This window comes from Cydia amplana, chromosome 20 (genome assembly GCF_948474715.1).
Source record: "Cydia amplana chromosome 20, ilCydAmpl1.1, whole genome shotgun sequence".
Taxonomy (NCBI): Eukaryota; Metazoa; Arthropoda; class Insecta; order Lepidoptera; family Tortricidae; genus Cydia; species Cydia amplana.
In genome coordinates this window covers 4,937,511-4,956,746 of record NC_086088.1, presented here as the reverse complement: position 1 = coordinate 4,956,746, position 19,236 = coordinate 4,937,511, and the positions used below count along the sequence as shown (strand labels likewise).

The 19,236-nt window shown below is 36.5% G+C and overlaps 1 long non-coding RNA gene across 1 annotated transcript; it reads left to right on the top strand.

Annotated features, from left to right (window-relative positions):
* The first annotated feature begins 3,900 nt into the window (after positions 1-3,900).
* LOC134657427 (uncharacterized) lies at positions 3,901-5,350 on the top strand. Its single transcript, XR_010097618.1, has 3 exons — positions 3,901-3,933; positions 4,342-4,456; positions 5,259-5,350. It is a non-coding gene; the product is annotated as an uncharacterized LOC134657427 (long non-coding RNA).
* Positions 5,351-19,236: the final 13,886 nt, after the last annotated feature.

Genomic DNA, 19,236 nt, shown 5'->3' with positions numbered 1-19,236 from the left:
ACATAGACAGATATAATCATACTATCTTTGTCTTACACTAGTACTAGCACCCAAAAGAAAAGAATGAGTAAGTATAGTTTTTTTGTTCTTATTTACTGACAAATTGGTTTGACCAACTATAACTTGATATTCAAGTAAAAGGTAGACTAGTACAGCTAGATAATGCCCATGGTATTAAGTCCGACTTTTGGCAATATACATTAAAGAAATAAATAAGTAAAACATACCAGTTCTACTGCCAGACATCTTCAAAATAATATCTGGAACAAAATCTCACAATAATTAGTTATTTTAACAGCAAGTAGAGTTTTAGCACAAATCTTAATACAAAAATTGTATACCTTAAGTATATTTTACATTGAAACTACTCCGAATGCAAGGCACGCAAAAGCAAACCATTTACAACGCCAAGTATCGTTCGAGGAGTGCGAAGTGCGTCTAGATAACACACAGTACTAACCTACTTGCCAACTATTCATTATCTAAAATTTCATACGAACAAAATTCTATAACAATAAGTATTTTGAACAAACAAAAAGTTTGCTTCCAAAACAGTATATCTTGTGAATAAAGAATACCTACTTACTTTGATTATTTTGTGTTTTAAACAAATAAACTCACATTTCACCACGATTAAATTCACTGACAGCAACCAAACAACTATACGTTCAAACGCAGACTAAAAATACTAACATAAATAAAACTTGACATTTCCCCCGCGTCTCACATCACATCCACGAAAAAAATGAACACATAAAACTATTGTCATCTCCGTCTTACTCATTGATTGGGAATGGCAGGGCGTATCATCTGAATCTACCATCTCTGTCTACGCTATCGTATTTAGAATTTCAATCGATTCACCGATTCACGTTGTTTTTTTGCATAGCATGAAGAGCATCGATCGTGAGTGTTATAACTTATATTTTATTATAACAATTTCGTAACGCTGCTTTCTTTCTTTGTGGTGTCTACGATATTCAATTATTTACAAACGTAGATACATAAATTACTAATTACTTGTTTGTTACACTTTTTAGGGTTCCGTACCCAAAGGGTAAAAACGGGACCCTATTACTAAGACTCCGCTGTCCGTCCGTCCGTCCGTCTGTCCGTCCGTCCGTCCGTCCGTCCGTCCGTCCGTCCGTCTGTCACCAGGCTGTATCTCACGAACCGTGATAGCTAGACAGTTGAAATTTTCACAGATGATGTATTTCTGTTGCCGCTATAACAACAAATACTAAAAACAGAATAAAATAAAGATTTAAGTGGGGCTCCCATACAACAAACGTGATTTTTGACCGAAGTTAAGCAACGTCGGGCGGGGTCAGTACTTGGATGGGTGACCGTTTTTTTGCTTGTTTTGCTCTATTTTTTGTTGATGGTGCGGAACCCTCCGTGCGCGAGTCCGACTCGCACTTGGCCGGTTTTTTATATCGATATTCGATATCACTAATTCGCTACTTGCTTTTCAACGTGCTTGTTTTGTTTGTAATTTAAGTAGGTAGGTAATTAGGTATAACTACCCATTGGTATTCTAAATGGATGGGTATACCTACACATAATTATAAAATACTAGCTGACCCGGTGAACTTCGTATCACCTATCTATATTATGTCTCCTTTTGGCACGTCACGGATTAGCCTGTCCCCGCACGCTCGGAATTTTCCGTACGGAATGACATGTGCAAGCGAGACAGCACCATGCATTTGTAGAGCGACGTCCCGTTCCCACCTGTCGTTCCGTGCGGAAACCGAATGAAAATTCCAAACGTCTGCGGCCGCCTGAGAAAAATTGTTGTGTACAAAGAAATAAGAACCGGTTTTGAAGGATTAAAACGGAGATGAAAGTTTGTATGGGAAATCAAAATTCATTGTTTTTACTATCTTTCTCTGAATTTTTCAATATTTTCTCACCGTTCATACCTTCCGTAGACTTCTACAAATAATTCAATACCAAAATTAACCAAATCGGTCCAGCCGTTTTCGAGTTTTAGCCAGACTAACAACAGCTTTACATTTTTATATATACAGAAGATACGTAAAATAGTCACTTTAATAGACATAGGATATTTATAAAGACAATTCAAGGATTAAATGCCATCTCCTCTCTAAATTTAATCTACTGCGCAGACCGCACCATTTCGACGAAGCTTTATCGATGTTGTACAGTAAATAATTCGTAGTTTGTACTCGTCATACAAAGTTGTACCTTGTTTCATTGAGAATAAGGCTGACGTAACGTTGCATTATTGTTCTCACTGTTGCTCTACATTGCGTCATCCAGAATTCCCAGAATTCGTTTCTAGCGTTCCGCCCGACAAGGTGACCTTAATCGAGCCGCGCCCGGCGACGCCTTGTTCAGTTCAATCGCACGATAGTATAGACAAGGACAACAGATACACAAGGCATAAATGCCGTTGGCAAGAAAGAGGCCACTATAGTTTGATCTGCACCTCTTATTTCTTGCGCATGCGTCGTAGGCGTAGCTATCGTCGCGTCGGAGAATTTTATTTTGTGTAGTGTGTAGTCAGAGGGCCTACCGCGAACCACGTTCGACGTGTTACCTCCCTGTCACACTTACGTACGAATTTACAAGTGCGACAGAGAGGCAACACGTCGAACGTGGTTCGCGGTAGGCGCTCTGCGCCGAATCGTATAGTCGTTTGGCTGGGTAAATCGCAAAAACGAATAATTACTATATTTTGCTTGTGATTTTTTTAAAGTGATCACCGTGTTTCGCTCCGAGGTAAGGAAGCTTGTACGCTATAAGTATTTTGTGAGGAACAACTACCAAATTTATAAAAAATACGACGATAGAAATATGATGCAATTACGTACAATTCAATGGGCGCTACCAATACTCTACAACGCTCTTCCAACCTCAACGATATCACATGTCGGTTTGTGATACATTGCGGAATTTGATCGATCGATTGAATTATTTACTGCTCAGTAGTTGGCAATGTATAGAAAAATTAGAAATAAAGTCTGCGCTGAATCGTATAGTCGTTTGGCTGGGTATATCGCAAAAACGAATAATTACTATATTTTGCTTGTGATTTTTTTAAAGTGATCACCGTGTTTCGCTCCGAGGTAAGGAAGCTTGTACGCTATAAGTATTTTGTTAGGAACGACTACCAAATTTATAAAAAATACGACGATAGAAATATGATGCAATTACGTACAATTCAATGGGCGCTACCAATACTCTACAACGCTCTACCAACCTCAACGATATCACATTTCGGTTTGTGATACATTGCGGAATTTGATCGATCGATTGAATTATTTACTGCTCAGTAGTTGGCAATCTATAGAAAAATTAGAAATAAAGTCTGCGCTGAATCGTATAGTCGTTTGGCTGGGTATATCGCAAAAACGAATAATTACTATATTGTGATCACCGTGTTTCGCTCCTAGGTAAGTGAAGCTTGTACTTATGCTATAAGTATTTTGTGAGGAACAACTACGGCGAAATTCATAAAAAATACGACGATAGAAATATGCAATACAACTCGATGGGCGCTACCATGACTCTACAACACTCTACAAACCTCAACGATATCACATTTCGGTTTGTGATACATTGCGGAATTTGATCGATCGATTGAATTATTTACTCCTCAGTAGTTGGCAATGTATAGAAAAATTAGACATTCGCATTCAAATATGGGTGACGCTGACGTGTGTAGTAATCGGGTGGAGTGATCATTTCTAATTTTAGACATCCTTGACGCGCTCTTATTCTCTTAATAATAAAGTCGCGTCAAGATAATTTTGAACCATTTTAACACCTCGCCCGCTTTATAGCAACGATTGCTGCTGACTGTACCTTGAGTTATTTTTATTGTTACAGATATTTATTTTGGTACCTGAACTACTTTTCAACATAGTAAATATGCCGGACAAAATGATTCGCACAAAACCTAAAGTAAGTACCTATATGTACTTACTTACATCACTTAGCGCCACATGCACCATTACACTAACCCGGGGTTAACCGGTTAAACCGTTAACCCAGTGTCAAATTGTGCTGGTAACCATGGTAACTGTAGGTTTAAACGGTTAAACTCGGGTTAGTGAATGGTGGCAGAATATCAATTTTTAATACACACTTTTATTTAACGTCACTGCTTATTTAGGCTCATTATTTAGGTGTCGAGAATTACAGGCAGGATTAAGTGTGATACAAAAAAATGCGATTTCTGTGACTGCAGACACACATATGTGAACATCGAATTACCTATATGTACCTACCTAATCTAATATATACCTATAAGTACCCGACCCGATACGATTGATTGATTTATTAATTGACTGCTTTCTTATGTTTTTTAAGGTCAAACTTCGAGATAAGATAACTGGACATGCGCAGAGACAGCTTCAAAATCCAAACTATATAATCAAACATGACATGGCTAAACGTATCAAATTGACAACGATTGAAACGCCTGGTAAATTATCACAAGCAACATTTATATTATCATCATCTTTGCTTTTTGCCACGGCTCATGGGTTTGCCATAGGATCTAGTTAGGGTTCCGTAGTCACCTAGGACTAGGAACCCTAGTCACAGAATAAGTAATAGTATTATCATACAGAACGGACACGCACCGCCCCGCCCCGATTCGGATTGAGCGGACGACATTGAGCGACTTGCGACGGTGGCAGCGATAACCATAGGTTGGAGCGAGACACAGCGATCGGAGCTTTCGTTCCCACCTATGGTTGTCACTTTATGGTGGCCACACAAAAAATTCCAATCAATTTTTTCTTAAAAAATTTCAATAAGTTTGATCGTTTGTGGTGAAAAAAAAATGTATGGAGAACAGAATGGCCAACTTTCTTAAAAATAGTTTATCTAATACTGATTCTAAAATGGTATCACACACGCTAATTACATCTTTACAGACAAAGATATGGCCTAGATTGTGATTAAAGTGAAGTATGGAGCTAGCCATTAAAAAAGACAGAAAAGTTCGATTATCTCGAAAAACCACGAAACTTTTACTAGACCTATAAGTGCATTTTCTGGACCAGCCTAAGGTGCTCTGTCGGTGGTTAGAAGGTTATCCACTAATTACCGGGCACCCTGTATATATATATATATATATATATATATATATATATACCTATAAGAGCGAGTAGGTAAACAGTATCCTCACAAAAATCAGAATCTATTGACACAATAAATACTATTGAATTAGACGCTAAAGATAGCTATTGAATTGTTTTTTTTTTATAATTCTTTTTCAGCAGACGTTTCTCAGGCAGTTTGCTGCATTCACGTTATGGAAAACTGCTCCAAGATTAGATTTTAAGTATAGTTACCGCTAGTTAAAGTAGAAGAAAATCCACAGACCTAATGTTTTCATCACATGTAGCTTGCTGCGGGCTGCGGGTATCAGATGAAAGGCCGCGATTATGTGACTGTACAGGTACGTTGAGGTAAGATTGAAAGTGTTTTTTCATGAGTAAGATAAAAGTCGCCCGTTATGCTTCGGTATACGGACGATATTTTGTCTTGCCCCTCCAAAACAAAACCTTCAATTTTACCCCAACGCACTTCCTAAAGCACAGTGGTGTAAACGTAGTTAACATGAAAGTAGTTTTATTGTTTTTCCTAAAACCGCCTAAAATCAACCCCCCGCGCCAAGCTAAGATGAAAACATGTACGTACAGTTCGAGCCCGAAGTCTGAAGAAGCGAAATGCTTGCCACACCGTTGCTACAACCCGCACTACCCGCAGTGGCGCCCTTTCAGCCCCCGAATCCACGGACCGCGTGCACGAACTGTATAACATAAAGGTTGTGGTAAAACAGACATGTAAAACGACCCCGCATAACAGCAGTAACAGCCATTGGTTGCACAAGTTCGAATTTGAAATTTATTTTCCGAGAATACGGTACACAGTTTACCGATGGCTGGCTGTCTGTTACGCCTGGAGGGACAGAGCGTTGCGGTGGTAGCCAGAAGGTTCTATATGCTTCTGACCCCCGGTTTAAACTCTCGCGCGAGCCACGAGACGAGCCGCGAGCCGCGCCACGAGACGAGAGTGTAAGCGGTGGGCTCGCGGCTCGTCTCGTGGCTCGCAAGCTCGTCGAGCTAATATAATTTAAACACTAACGACACGGCATAAGGTTTATAACCGAATGACAAGCCGAACGCGAGTGTAAACGGTGGACTCGCGTCTCGTGGCGCGGCTCGTGGCTCGCGCGAGAGTTTAAACCGGGGGTGACAATCTATAGACTTATGGCTCCTCTACACGATGGGCCAAGGCCGGCCACTCCAAGGGACGCAGCCATGCGATAGAATGAGATAGCAAGATCACTTGCTCCCTCTAACGCATAAATGCGTCCCTTGGAGAGGCCGGCGTTGGCCCATCGTGTAGAGGAGCCATGCCATTAAGTAGACATTTAAGGGTCATAGTTCTAATTTACAATGCCCACCATTTAAGACAAACTTACTCGTAAACTACCCTGTAAACTGTTTTCGATATAAGTTTGACTCGATGACTGACTCATTATAGTCACAAGCAAAGAATATAATACTCACCACCAGTCACAACAGAAGAGACAAATATGTATTGTTTGTCTATACGTGTACCATGCAGCTATCGTGAATGGCTACTTTAGTGTTTGAAAATGGAGACCTAGGCCCGAAACAGGTCGCACGAGTGACTAAAAATACGTGAGTTAAACCATATAATTAGCTTACTTGCTTAGTAAAAACATTAGACGGAACATTCCATAGATGGCACTGCAATGTTCTACATCGCGCTTACGAAGTTTTTTACGTCAATTGCATAGATGTAACTTTTGCGCAGGCGTCTTTGGACCTCGGTCCATTGGCACCCTGCCTTGATCTAGCCATTGGGTTTCTTGCGAAATACTGTTAAAGCTTCTTCTCATTAAGACTTATTAAATATAGTCTACCAGAACAAAGGTGTGGCCTAAGTTTTGCCATACCAAACTGCCACGAAGTCATTGGCAATAATGATTGAGTTTCTTGCTAAAGTTCTTTTCATTAAGGCTTTTTTTAAAGGTGTGGCATACGTTTTGCCGTACCAAACTGCCATGTTTTAAAGTAATTGGCAATAATCTTGAGTTTCTTGCTAAAGTTCTTCTCATTAAGGTTTCTTAAGAGGTGTTGCATACGTTTTGCCGTACTAAACTGCCATGTTTAATAATTGGCAATAATTTTGAGTTTCTTGCTAAAGTTCTTCTTATTAAGGTTTCTTAAAAGGTGTGGCATACGCTTTGCCGTACCAAACTGCCATGTTTTAAAGTAATTGGCAATAATTTTTAATTTCTTGCTAAAGTTCTTCTCATTAAGATTTGTTTAAAATACTTTATTCAAAACCAAGTTGTGGCAATTGGCATAACTTTTGCCTTACCAAACCGCCATGATTTAAAGTCATATATTGGCAATAATCATTGAGTTTCACTAAGGTTCTTCTCATTAAGGCTTTTTTTTAAAGGTGTGGCATACGTTTTGCCGTACCAACCTGCCATGATTTAAAGTAATTGGCAATAATTTTGAGTTTCTTGCTAAAGTTCTTCTCATTAAGGTTTCTTAAAAGGTGTGGCATACGCTTTGCCGTACCAAACTGCCATGTTTTAAAGTAATTGGCAATAATTTTTAGTTTCTTGCTAAAGTTCTTCTCATTAAGATTTGTTTAAAATACTTTATTTAAAACCAAGTTGTGGCAATTGGCATAACTTTTGCCTTACCAAACCGCCATGATTTAAAGTCATATATTGGCAATAATCATTGAGTTTCTTGCTAAGGTTCTTCTCATTAAGGCTTTTTTTAAAGGTGTGGCATACGTTTTGCCGTACCAAACCGCAATGATTTAAAGATTGGAAATCATTATTGAGTTTCTTGCTAGAATTCTTCTCATTAAGGATTTTTTTAAAGAAGTGTAATTTATAATTTTTGCTTTGCCGTTGCCGTACCAAACTGCCATGATTTAAACTAATTCTAATTGGCAATTAATTATTATTGAGTATCTTGTTATAAGGGGTGTAAACTATTTTTAAATAACTTAATACATCTTAACTGTCTCAAATAGCTTTTGCTGTCACTTTCGTTTGACTGATTTGTTACTTTATACCCGCGGTCGGCAACCCGCGGCCCGCGGGCCGCATGCGGCCCGTGAACCTGTCACTTGCGGCCCGCGAGCCTCCCTGGCTATTTTGTATGTAATATTGACAAACGACAATGTCTGATAAAGTCATAAATATTAACAAAGTGCGGCCCGCGTCAACTTCGTTAACTACTATGTGGCCCTTGGCTGCTAAAAGGTTGCCGACCGCTGCTTTATACTGTGTTATCTACTAGTCTACCTACCAATATATATAAGTTATAACATACACAATAAACATAGTTATACGATAAGCCTAATAAATTAAATACAGTAAACATTTTAAAACTAAAGTCTATTTTTTTATTCGGTAGACTGAAATGACAGTTAATAGTATGGAATATGGAATGACATTTCATGTTCATACTATTAACTGTCATTTCAGTCTACCGAATAAAAAAATAGACTTTAAATATGTAACTGTTCTACGTAAGGTGTATTCGGGTATTTCCGAATGAACGAATAGTGGCGGATAATTCCGAAAGCTGACTCTTACTCCAACGGAATATGAGTGATTTTACAATGATTTTCGGAATTACCCGAATAAACCTTAAATAATATTATAATGAAATACCTAAAGTCTATTTTTTTATTCGGTAGACTGAAATGACAGTTAATAGTATGAACATGAAATGTCATTCCATACTATTAACTGTCATTTCAGTCTACCGAATAAAAAAATAGACTTTACATATTATATAATGTTAAGATAAGTTAAGAAGTAAATATAAATGAAATCTATGTGTTAGCATGTAAGGTTTATCTGTTAATGCTAGGGTCTCTATTGTTTCCCAAATAGTTTTAAGCCATAATGTATTGTTTGGCCGAATTTTCGTTAGTCATAATTCATTTGGTTCAGAAACGCGTCACTTTTCAGGATTGTCATAAAACATACCTAACCTAACCTATCTATAGCATAACTTAACGAAAATCCTGAAATGTTAACGGTTTCAGTTTTATGACTAATGATAATATGACAAACAATACATTATGACTTAAATATATGAATGAAATAAAACTTTTTCTCCCTGCTAGACTTTGTTGGCAATGTTGGCATCGTTCTAAAGTTAAGTTTTTAATATTTAAGATAAATGTTCTTCAGAGGACACTGACTTCTTTAACACAGGTCTTTACCTAGCTCAGAAGTCAGGGACTTCAACACCTACCTGTAACTTGTTTTTGTCAATAAAAATATTTTATTTTATTTATTTTTTATTTTAATTAAGATACATTTAGGACATCATCCCACTAACCCGGGGTTAAGCGGTTAAACCCGTTAAACCGTTAACCCAGTGTCAAATTGTATACGGGTAATCATGGTACTGGTAAATTGGTAATTGTACAGATAACTCCGTTTAACCGGTTAACCCCGGGGTAGTGGAATGGAGCAAGTGGCACGTGGCTCTAAAAGCCGTAACACACTACCGCATCTACGCACCAAGGTTGCAAGGTACAGCTTTAAGAATATGTACATATTATAGCTGGTCAACCAAATCTTGTCAGTAAAAAAAGAAATTCAAATTTTCTATGGGACGATATCCCTTCGCGCCTATATTTTTCAAATTTGCCGCCTTTTTCTACTGACAAGATTTGCTTGACCAGCTGTAATAAAAATTATTCAACCAATTAACCTACTTTTTTTTAAATATCGCTTTATAACTCTTCATTTGTTTTTTTCTCTGCATGAATTGATTTTTTTTTATTTAACGAGATTACAGTGTAATAAAAGCACTTATCTGCTAAACAGAACAGTTTGTTGGCAGAAAAATAAATCTACCCTCCACCATATAGGGTGGGTGCGTTAGTTTTCGTCCACATGACGAAATTTTAATATAAACCTACATCGGTGCACAAAATTTGTACATATTGCAATCCTTAATGTCAAAACAATATATCTACAGGAAAATTATATGTCGCAAGTAGAAAATTAAAAATCAAATATATTATTTGCGAATCTGCCAAGTGGACGAAAACTCAGCAGTCAAAGTCAACTATGCAACTTCCCATAGGATAGGTACAAGGTACAATAAAATTGACGGTTTGGTGCAACCGACCATAAGTTAGAAGTTAGGGCATTATTTTAGGTATAAAAGACACACATCATAAATACTTATCATTGATTCAAAAGAGCAGAGAGATTCTTGTGCGTTAGGAAAAAACTGAACTAGACCGTAGACCTTGAGGATTATTTATAAAAATAGGTAAGTCCCGCATGCCAAGGCCTAATTAATATATTTGGTCCAACACGACAATTTCTGTCAGTGTGCAATGTGAAGCCAAATAAACTACGCGTTTATTTGTAGCCAGTTTTTTATTAAAAAAAATCAAAAATGTCGAACGCTAACGTCGTCACATCCCAGCCAGTGCCTACCGCGCCGCGCGAAAATTCAAATATGGAATCAAATGCCGAACAAATCGTTCTTACGCAGCCAACTGCACAAAAGAATGAAAACGTAGAGCAACAGAAACCAGCCAAGACAGAGACAGATGAATGTATTGATTGTTGCTGTCACAGTAGCTCGTCTCACGACGGGGGTAGTGACCCGTTTTGCTGGTACATGTTCTGTAGAAGTCTTTGCCAAGTATGCGGACACTGCTGTGACGGTTTACTGAACTGCATTAGTTCTTGCTGCGATTGCTGCGCAAATTGTTGCGATATATGCTGCTGCTGCTGTGAAGGTGATGCGGATGGTGATTGCGACTGTGGCGATTGTGATTGTGGTGATTGCTCGTTTTAATAGAATACAGTGTCTGTGAACAGATGGAAACCGAATCGCAGCCTTACCTTAAACTTCTATCCTGACAAAGCTCGTCGAAAAGCGAGCTACGATACGAGCAATTGGATCTTCCTAATACACAAACTTTTGTATAAGATAACATTCTGGATATATTATAAATTATAATTATAGTGCAAGTTTGTATATTAAGTATGATGGTTTATTGTAGGTGCGTTAGTTTTCGTCCAGCTCTAGTGTTCGTCCACTTGACGAAATTTAAATATAATATGAACCTACAGACCTACATCGATGATAGATATCATAGATAGATAGATATCTATCTACATAAAAATGATATTTCGCAAGTACAACATTAAAAATCTAATATATTATTATTTGCGAATACCTATGTCAAGAGGACGAAAACTAGAGCATGGACGGAAACTAGCGCAATGGCCCTATTTTCTTTTTTGGACTATAGCTTTCTGTTGAGAGTAACCGACGGCCGCAACCTTTTGGCTCGGTCAAATAATTATCTCTTTCTCGCTCTCATTTTATAGTGGGGCGACACTCCCCCTTTCGGGCATTCTCGGATCCGTTCGGTCAGAGGGGTTACCGCGAAAACCGAAATTCGCAAAATGCGGGGATCTTTCTCTTTCTCGGCTGAAACGTCGGAAAAACCTACCTACCTACTCTAATTACGCCTTCATTGGAATAAAAGATAAAGATCCCCGCAATTTTCGAATTTCTGTTTTCGCGGTAGCCCCTCAACCCTCAGCATTGCTCCGAGTGCTCCGAGCAATTATACTTGGTCAAGCAGCTCTTGTCAGTAGAAAAAGGCGGCAAATTTGAAAAATGTAGGCGCGAAGGGATATCGTCCCATAGAAAATATGAATTTCGCGCCTTTTTTTTTATTGACAAGATTTGCTTGACCAGCTATATTAGGGTTGGCACCAAGGCCCCAACGTGTCTGTTCTCTTTGACGGCGCAGGAACTAGTATCACTTCTCTCTCCTCCCTCTTGTGAAAATGCCACTTGTCAAAAAAGGACAACTATACTGTTGACAAGACGAACTTCAAATGCAGTTGTTGCCATTTTGGTGGTTACAAAGCTATGTATGTGTGCGTAAAAACGTCTATGTGTGCATTTTTAGGGACGTGAAAAGTCGATTTTAATCATGTTATATATCGATAAAAGCTACACAGCGGAACGGAAAAGCGATTAATTAAAGCTTCAATTACTTCGTTAAAAATAAACAAAATTGAAATGCTAATGGATTATGAATATATAATAATATAATAAAATGATTCAATTATTGCGGAACACATATTTTAGTACGTATTTATGTATTGTAATTAAAAATCTGAACTTTCCCTTCGTTCCCTGCTGTGGCGTGACGATAAAATCGTGATCTGATAACCACGATAAAGAGTAAAAGCGTTTTTTGTTCATTTTAGGTATCGGTAAACTTTTCAAGTAAAATTCAAATTGCAAGAAATGTTGATAGTTTATCGACATGGCCACAGCAAGGTGGTTACATATTGTTAATCGTACATAAAAACAAAGTGGCAACAGTGACAGCTCGCTTAGGGTCCATCTTTACAAATATTATATCTATGGTTGGCACAACTTGACTGACGTCCCTTTGCGTGCACGACCAAACACAAATAAGATGAAGGCTTAGAATTTTGACAACCCTAAGTATTATTAGGATTATTTATTAAATACTTACAAAAAATTAAAACACTCAAAGTAAACATGAAGTAAACGCAACCACAGATTAAGTACCTAATACATACTGTCACTTGTCAGTGTCAGTCAACAAGTCATACGTCACTTTATCGCTATGCCATAGACATAATCGCTATGCTGTCAGTCTAGTCAAGCTGTCACTTTCCAGTTCGGTCTTCTATTTTCGCTTCTATTAGTATCCTAGTAGTAGTAGTGTCAAAATGAGACGCAGGAGTTGACAGCAACGAAATTTTTTGTTGTGTTTTGTTTACGTTTTATAATTAACTTTATCGTTTATATTATTAAGTGTAAATTCTGTGAAAAATTACCTAAAATGTCGTTTGCTAACGTGGTGACATCGCAACCAACGCCCACCGCGCCTCCCAGCGAAAACATCAATTTGGAAAAACCCAGCGCCCCGATAACTGAAAATCTTATAATTACACAACCTTTGTTAAATGGGAACGGTGACTTGAACCTAAATAGTCCTGAACTTAATGATATTGCAGTGGTCACACAGCCTATGTTAAGTGAAAATAATAAAATAGATGATATGTTAACGCGCGCGGACGAAGAAGATGCAGAAAAAGAGCGTCAGAAGCAAAGGAATGTAGATTTTTGCTGCTTCGCGTGTGCTGATTCTTGTGCAGATGACGACGTATTTTGCTGGTATTTCTTCTGCAGAATGCTGTGCAATGGCTGCGGTCATTGCTGTGAGGGTATAGCGCATTGTACGGACTCGTGTTGTGAAGGATGCGCGAACTGCTGTCATGATTGCTGCGACGGGCAAGACGGTTGCTGCGATGACGGTGGGAATGGTGCGGAGGGTGGGTGCTGCGATGGTGCTGGGTGTTGTGACGGTGGGTCTGCAGATGCGGGTGACTGTGATTGTGATTGTAACTGCTTCGATTAGTGAGGGTAGATATCTACAAGTCGGATTATCTGTTAAGTCAAATCTAGACTGCCTATAAAGCGAAGTTCCTCTTTATACGGGGATAATGGCCTTGATATTTATAATATTTTGCCAAAATTTTTATATTAAAGAGATATATTAGATGTTGCTATACGCCACCCTTATGGCATGTATGCATAAAGGAAGGGATGGAAAGATTTGCGATGTCCTGGTAGGCTTCCGTAGCTCAATTGGTTAAGAGCAACGCACAGATTGCGGAGGATGCGGGTTCAAGTCCTTCTGGAAGCGTAACCTTTTCCATTTTTTCCTTTAATATAAAATTTGGAATATCGCTCGCAGACGTATCTGCTTGTTAAAAAATTGATATTGCCAAAATGCCTTTGCCTTTAATCTGTCTTTCACCACAATCAGCATAGTGGTTAGCTTACCACTGGTCTGGGTGGCCAATTCTGTCTGTTAGAATTTGATATACAGCATATATGAATGTATACAAAGTAATTATATTATAATGTGGTAATCTCAAGAAGTACATGCTCACAAATGTTTATAGATCCAATGTAGTTTGTAAATGTAAAGTATTATGTAATGTTACAATGGTAAATGTGGATGCTATTTCTGAAGCAGGTTGCCTCAGTAAAATATAAGATACTTCATATTGAAGCCCAGGGTTTACTTTGCTGAAGCTACTTTATATTTTGATACTTAATATAGGATAAAAAGCAAATTGAACATGTGATATTGTATTAACAGTTCTTATGCTAATGTCAAACAAAATGATATTAAGAGTTAAAGATTGAAACAAGGTTAACTTGAAATTAACTTTATCTTTAGTTTTAGTGAATCAGCAGATTCCTCATAGTAACTATGTATTTAATTGCCTATTAGGTAGTCTTTAAAGCCATTAATGTCACTGATTTTGTTTTTGAACTTGCTACCTTTTTATGTGACATATTTTAGTGGCCAGAATATGAAATGCTTATCCGAATAATAAGAAATCTCCAAGTTAGCAATTGTTTTTAATAATATAATATAATCATTTATCAAAAAATAATTATGATTAAATTAAATGTGATAAGTGTAGGTAGTTTTTATACTTATGTACAATTGTTTTAGTAATTTTAGATATTAACCATTTTATAATTTGTATAAGAATAATTCTGAAACATATATTTTGCTTTTAATCATTTTTGTTAATTGTATTATTAAGAATGAATTTAAATATGTTATATAATTTTTTTATACCTACCAATATTAATACATAGTATTATATCCACATTACTATATGTATGTGTATTACTATATGTACATATAAAAAACATGTTATTTTTTCCCATACATGGAACTATGGTGTTCTGAACATTTAAGGCTTCGTCACACAGGCGCGTTTTCCGGGCGGCGCGTGAGCGGGGCGCGCCGCCTTTAGATCGCTCACGCGCCGCTTTTAGATCGCACACGCCCCGCTCACGCGCGTCCCGCTCACGCGCGCCCGGAAAACGTGCCTGTGTGACGAAGCCTTTAGGAAGTATGCATGGAGCCGAAACCATGAGTTATTTTTATTATTATTGCATTTACTTCAATGTGAAATAGTCATGAGTACGTTAAAATATTGTACTTATCTCTAATGGTTTGCTGGGAATAACTGTTATCAGTTATTGTATCAGATTGTCATTAGCAAATTTATGAGTCATTAAATGTATAATTTTTGACTTAATTGTACTCCGTAAAATAAAAGACTATTAGCTATTTCCTTCTCCATTCATGAATTCAGGCTTTAAAAGGCAGAGGTAATATATTTCTCACCTGATTTTAAACTTTATTTCAAAGTGATGGGGTTAAATTTTACATAATTTTTGACACTTTTATACCTTATAAAAGGTTAAGTCAATTTAATAATGTACTTATGTACTTCTAGTGTAAAGTCCAGATGATAATACTTAGATAATAAGTGCCTATGTTTATTTAAATTTACTTTGTACTGAGATATTTATTTATTAAGTTGAAATGTGCCAATTTAGAAAAGAAGTGCCTAAATTGCCGGAAGTCTTATTAAATCTTGATAAAATTGAATATATTCTCATGTTATTTTTGCTTTTAGGCAGATATAAGTACCTACTTACATAAAATGTCTTAATTTTTTTTGTAATAAAACGCTATTTTTGAAATAAGTATAATATTATTATATACCTAATACTCAAAATTGCGTATTATTTTAGAAGGTCCTTTAAGTAAAAAACAGGTTACTTTTCCGAAAACATCATTTATTCAACACTGATCACAATACATATTGACTAGATATACAGACAACATTTAGGTTGAAATTTGTTCTAAAGAGTATTATAGAAATAGCTCAATCAGTTTCATTTTGCCAATCATTTTGTCAAATCATTAATGTCGCCAACTTGACAATTGTCACCTGACAATGTCAATTTTCAGTATTATGCTGGGTAGGTATCGGTATAAGTAACGGATGTTACCCAACACCAATGTTTACTTGTTGGACCAGTAACGTATGATCATGTTTCACCACGCTGCCAATTGTCATTGTCAAATTACAATAGGCTACATGACTAATTTTCATTTATGGTATCAATCGATCGTGTTTGCTTTTAGGATCAAATGTCTATATGGGACCCATTGCATTAAAGTAACACAAAAGTCAGAAATTGTAGTCAAAGGCCGACAGTCGCACTTCACTCGCGAAACGCCCAATACAAAACGGCCAGAGGCCGTGACGTCATCGCCCATCTTGTAGTATGGACAAAACAAGAAAATTGCGTTTTTGTCGGTGAAATATTGCGTTTATGTATATAGTTGCTATACAATATTTTTTTGAATGAAATGTAAGGAATCGAATGGTACCCTTACTTTTATCGTTTTTGGAAGTTAAAAAAAACTTAAATTTTGAAACTTTCAGGTCCTGTATTTTTGTAATTTTTCAATATTTTATTTTAATATCCACATTATTGTGATAAATTGCTCGTTTGCTATCTATTTTACTAGATTTTGTTATAAAATTCAACATGTGTCATCATCCCTATTGTCAACGTGGTGAAACATGGTCGTTATACGGATAGACGGATGATTTGTTAATTTCTTGTGCTAATAAATATAACTTACTTACTCTTGAGGACGCTCTTTATTGTTAAGGAAGATTGACCTTAGTGTCTTAATAATATGAATGTGGACATTATTTTGATTGCTTCATTCGCCTTTTTGCTGCTTCTATCTGGCACAAAGTATAGATTTTCATATGAAACTGATAGAGCCAACAGTATAGGTGTTAAGACCTTTAAGAATAGTAGATATAAGTAATGTATAATTAACTTTCACCGGTTAATGCAAGTATTCATTTTGTGCAAAGAAATAATGAACGATCACACATTGTAAGTTTTAAATAATTGCTTATAATGCACATAAATAATATCGGTTACTGTACGACCGACACTAAATGTTTATTTTGTTTTTAATAACTGTTGCTATTCAACACCTAACTGAAACTATTAAAATGTTATAATTATGTATTCAACTTATTATAATAACTGTGACTGTTATTTTATGTGACATGCCATATCATCAACTTGACAAGATTGACAATGACAAATTGACAATTCGTGTCAGGGCGGTGATATAAGGGCTAGGTTACACTAAACGTACCTACCACGCTCATAACTTCACCAATTTGACAATAGCCACCTGACACCGACTTACCTAGCGAGTGAGAACAGAGGGCCTACTGCGAACCACGTTCGACGTGTTACCTATGTCACACTTATACGTACGAATTTACAAGTGCGACAGAGAGGCAACACGTAGAACGTGGTTCGCGGTAGGCGCTCAGATGACAATTGTCAAGTTTGTGAAAGAGGGGTCGGGGGATGGCATTATATAGTTGGCATTGGTAAGGACTTCATACAGAATTGTCAATATCATTATCAAGTTGCTTGCCATGTATGTTGAAAAAAGGACCCATGGCTTATCGTGGGCGTGCTTATTAAAGTGATTTATAAAACATGGCAGAATCGATTCGATAGTTTAAGCCAAGAATAGTTCGAAAGAAGTGATTGCAGATGCAGAGCCACAATAAAATTCATTATAAATTATTAGCCCTTCATTGAGGGATTTATCAACTTTCTTTTGTAAAATGTAACTTAGTTTTAAAAGTAATTAGTTACCTATACTTCTATTAAAACATACAACTCTTAAAAGTGGCATAAACAACATTCCATAATGGAAGATTCAATGTATATACATTTAAAAGGAAACATTAGTCTATAATTACAAAAATAGGACAATACTCTGTACCTGAGAGCCATAAAAACGTAAGTCATGTATACATTTAGGTACGCATTCTAAGCTATAAGCTAACATTACCGTGTAAAACAAAGTGTAGGTACATAAGTATCTCTGATTCCCAGGTACAGGACTATATTTTATACCTAATAAAATGTCCAAAACACCGAGGAATGACACGCTTCGACATGCAAGTACCTAAAGCCTATCTATAATATCTTTAAGTATACTAACTTATTTTATAGTGTATAACTTCTAGAATATTTGGTGTTCGGGTGAACAATGACATACTCGTACAAACTCGGCTTTTACCAGTTTCATCGCTGGTACCCGCGTGAAAAAAAGACACGATAATTCAGACCAAGACAATAAATGTAGTCAAATATTAGCCTATAGAGTACCTACCTAAGACTTTCTAAAACAATTACGTAGGTAAATGGATTTGCGCAGATCTAAAGTAGGTATTCTCTTAAAACATTTTGGATTTCACAAATTTTAAAGTTCGCTTCGATATTGACCAATTACAGACGGATTGAATTGTCAAATTTATGAAATATGCGCTAGGCTAAAATTGCGGGTAAGCCTTGTGTGACAAATAATGGTCATTGATTGACGGATTGAATTGTCAAATGGATATTATTACTTATCTTTATTAATATCTAAATATATTTATTTAACTACAATGGCACCTTACATAAGATTTAAGTGAAGTAAAGGAACACAGGCGTGAAATCGAAATTATCTAATGTAACACTTTCACATCTATAATCTTCTTTGGTAACTCGTGAGATAATACTAGATTTCTAAATGATTATCATAGAGAAGTATATTTATTGATAGGTAAATAAAGCTTCAAATACTAGAATAGCATACATTTTAGACGCATGTGTGTTTTTTCCTAGTTTATTATAAACCTAAAACATTGACTACCTATATTTTGTTGTGATTTATTATGGAATGATACCTAAGCCTAACTAGCAACTTCTAAAAATAGATAAATATGTATGGTAAACAAACAGATGATCCTATTTGATATGGTTAATAAGCCCTATATAATATAATAGTATAACAGGTACTGATTGAAATTCCACTGTAAGCTATATGATGTCATAGTGATACCGATAAAAGTTATAAAATGTTACCTACATTTTCATGTTAAATTTATTCATACAACGACAGATATATTTTGATTAACGTTCACATAGCGTCGGCAGATCCCACTATTGACGCTGTCATGTATTAGATGTATGAAATTGTCAAATTGCATTTGCAGCTTCTCATAGTTTACAATAGGTACTTTTGCAAAATGTAGTCAATGACTGTGAATGAATACTAAGTTTTAATTTGCTTAATGTCGAAGTTCTTGAATTGACGATGGCGCAATAACTATTTATGTTTAAAATACGGTTAACCATTGATTAATTGCATAAGATACAT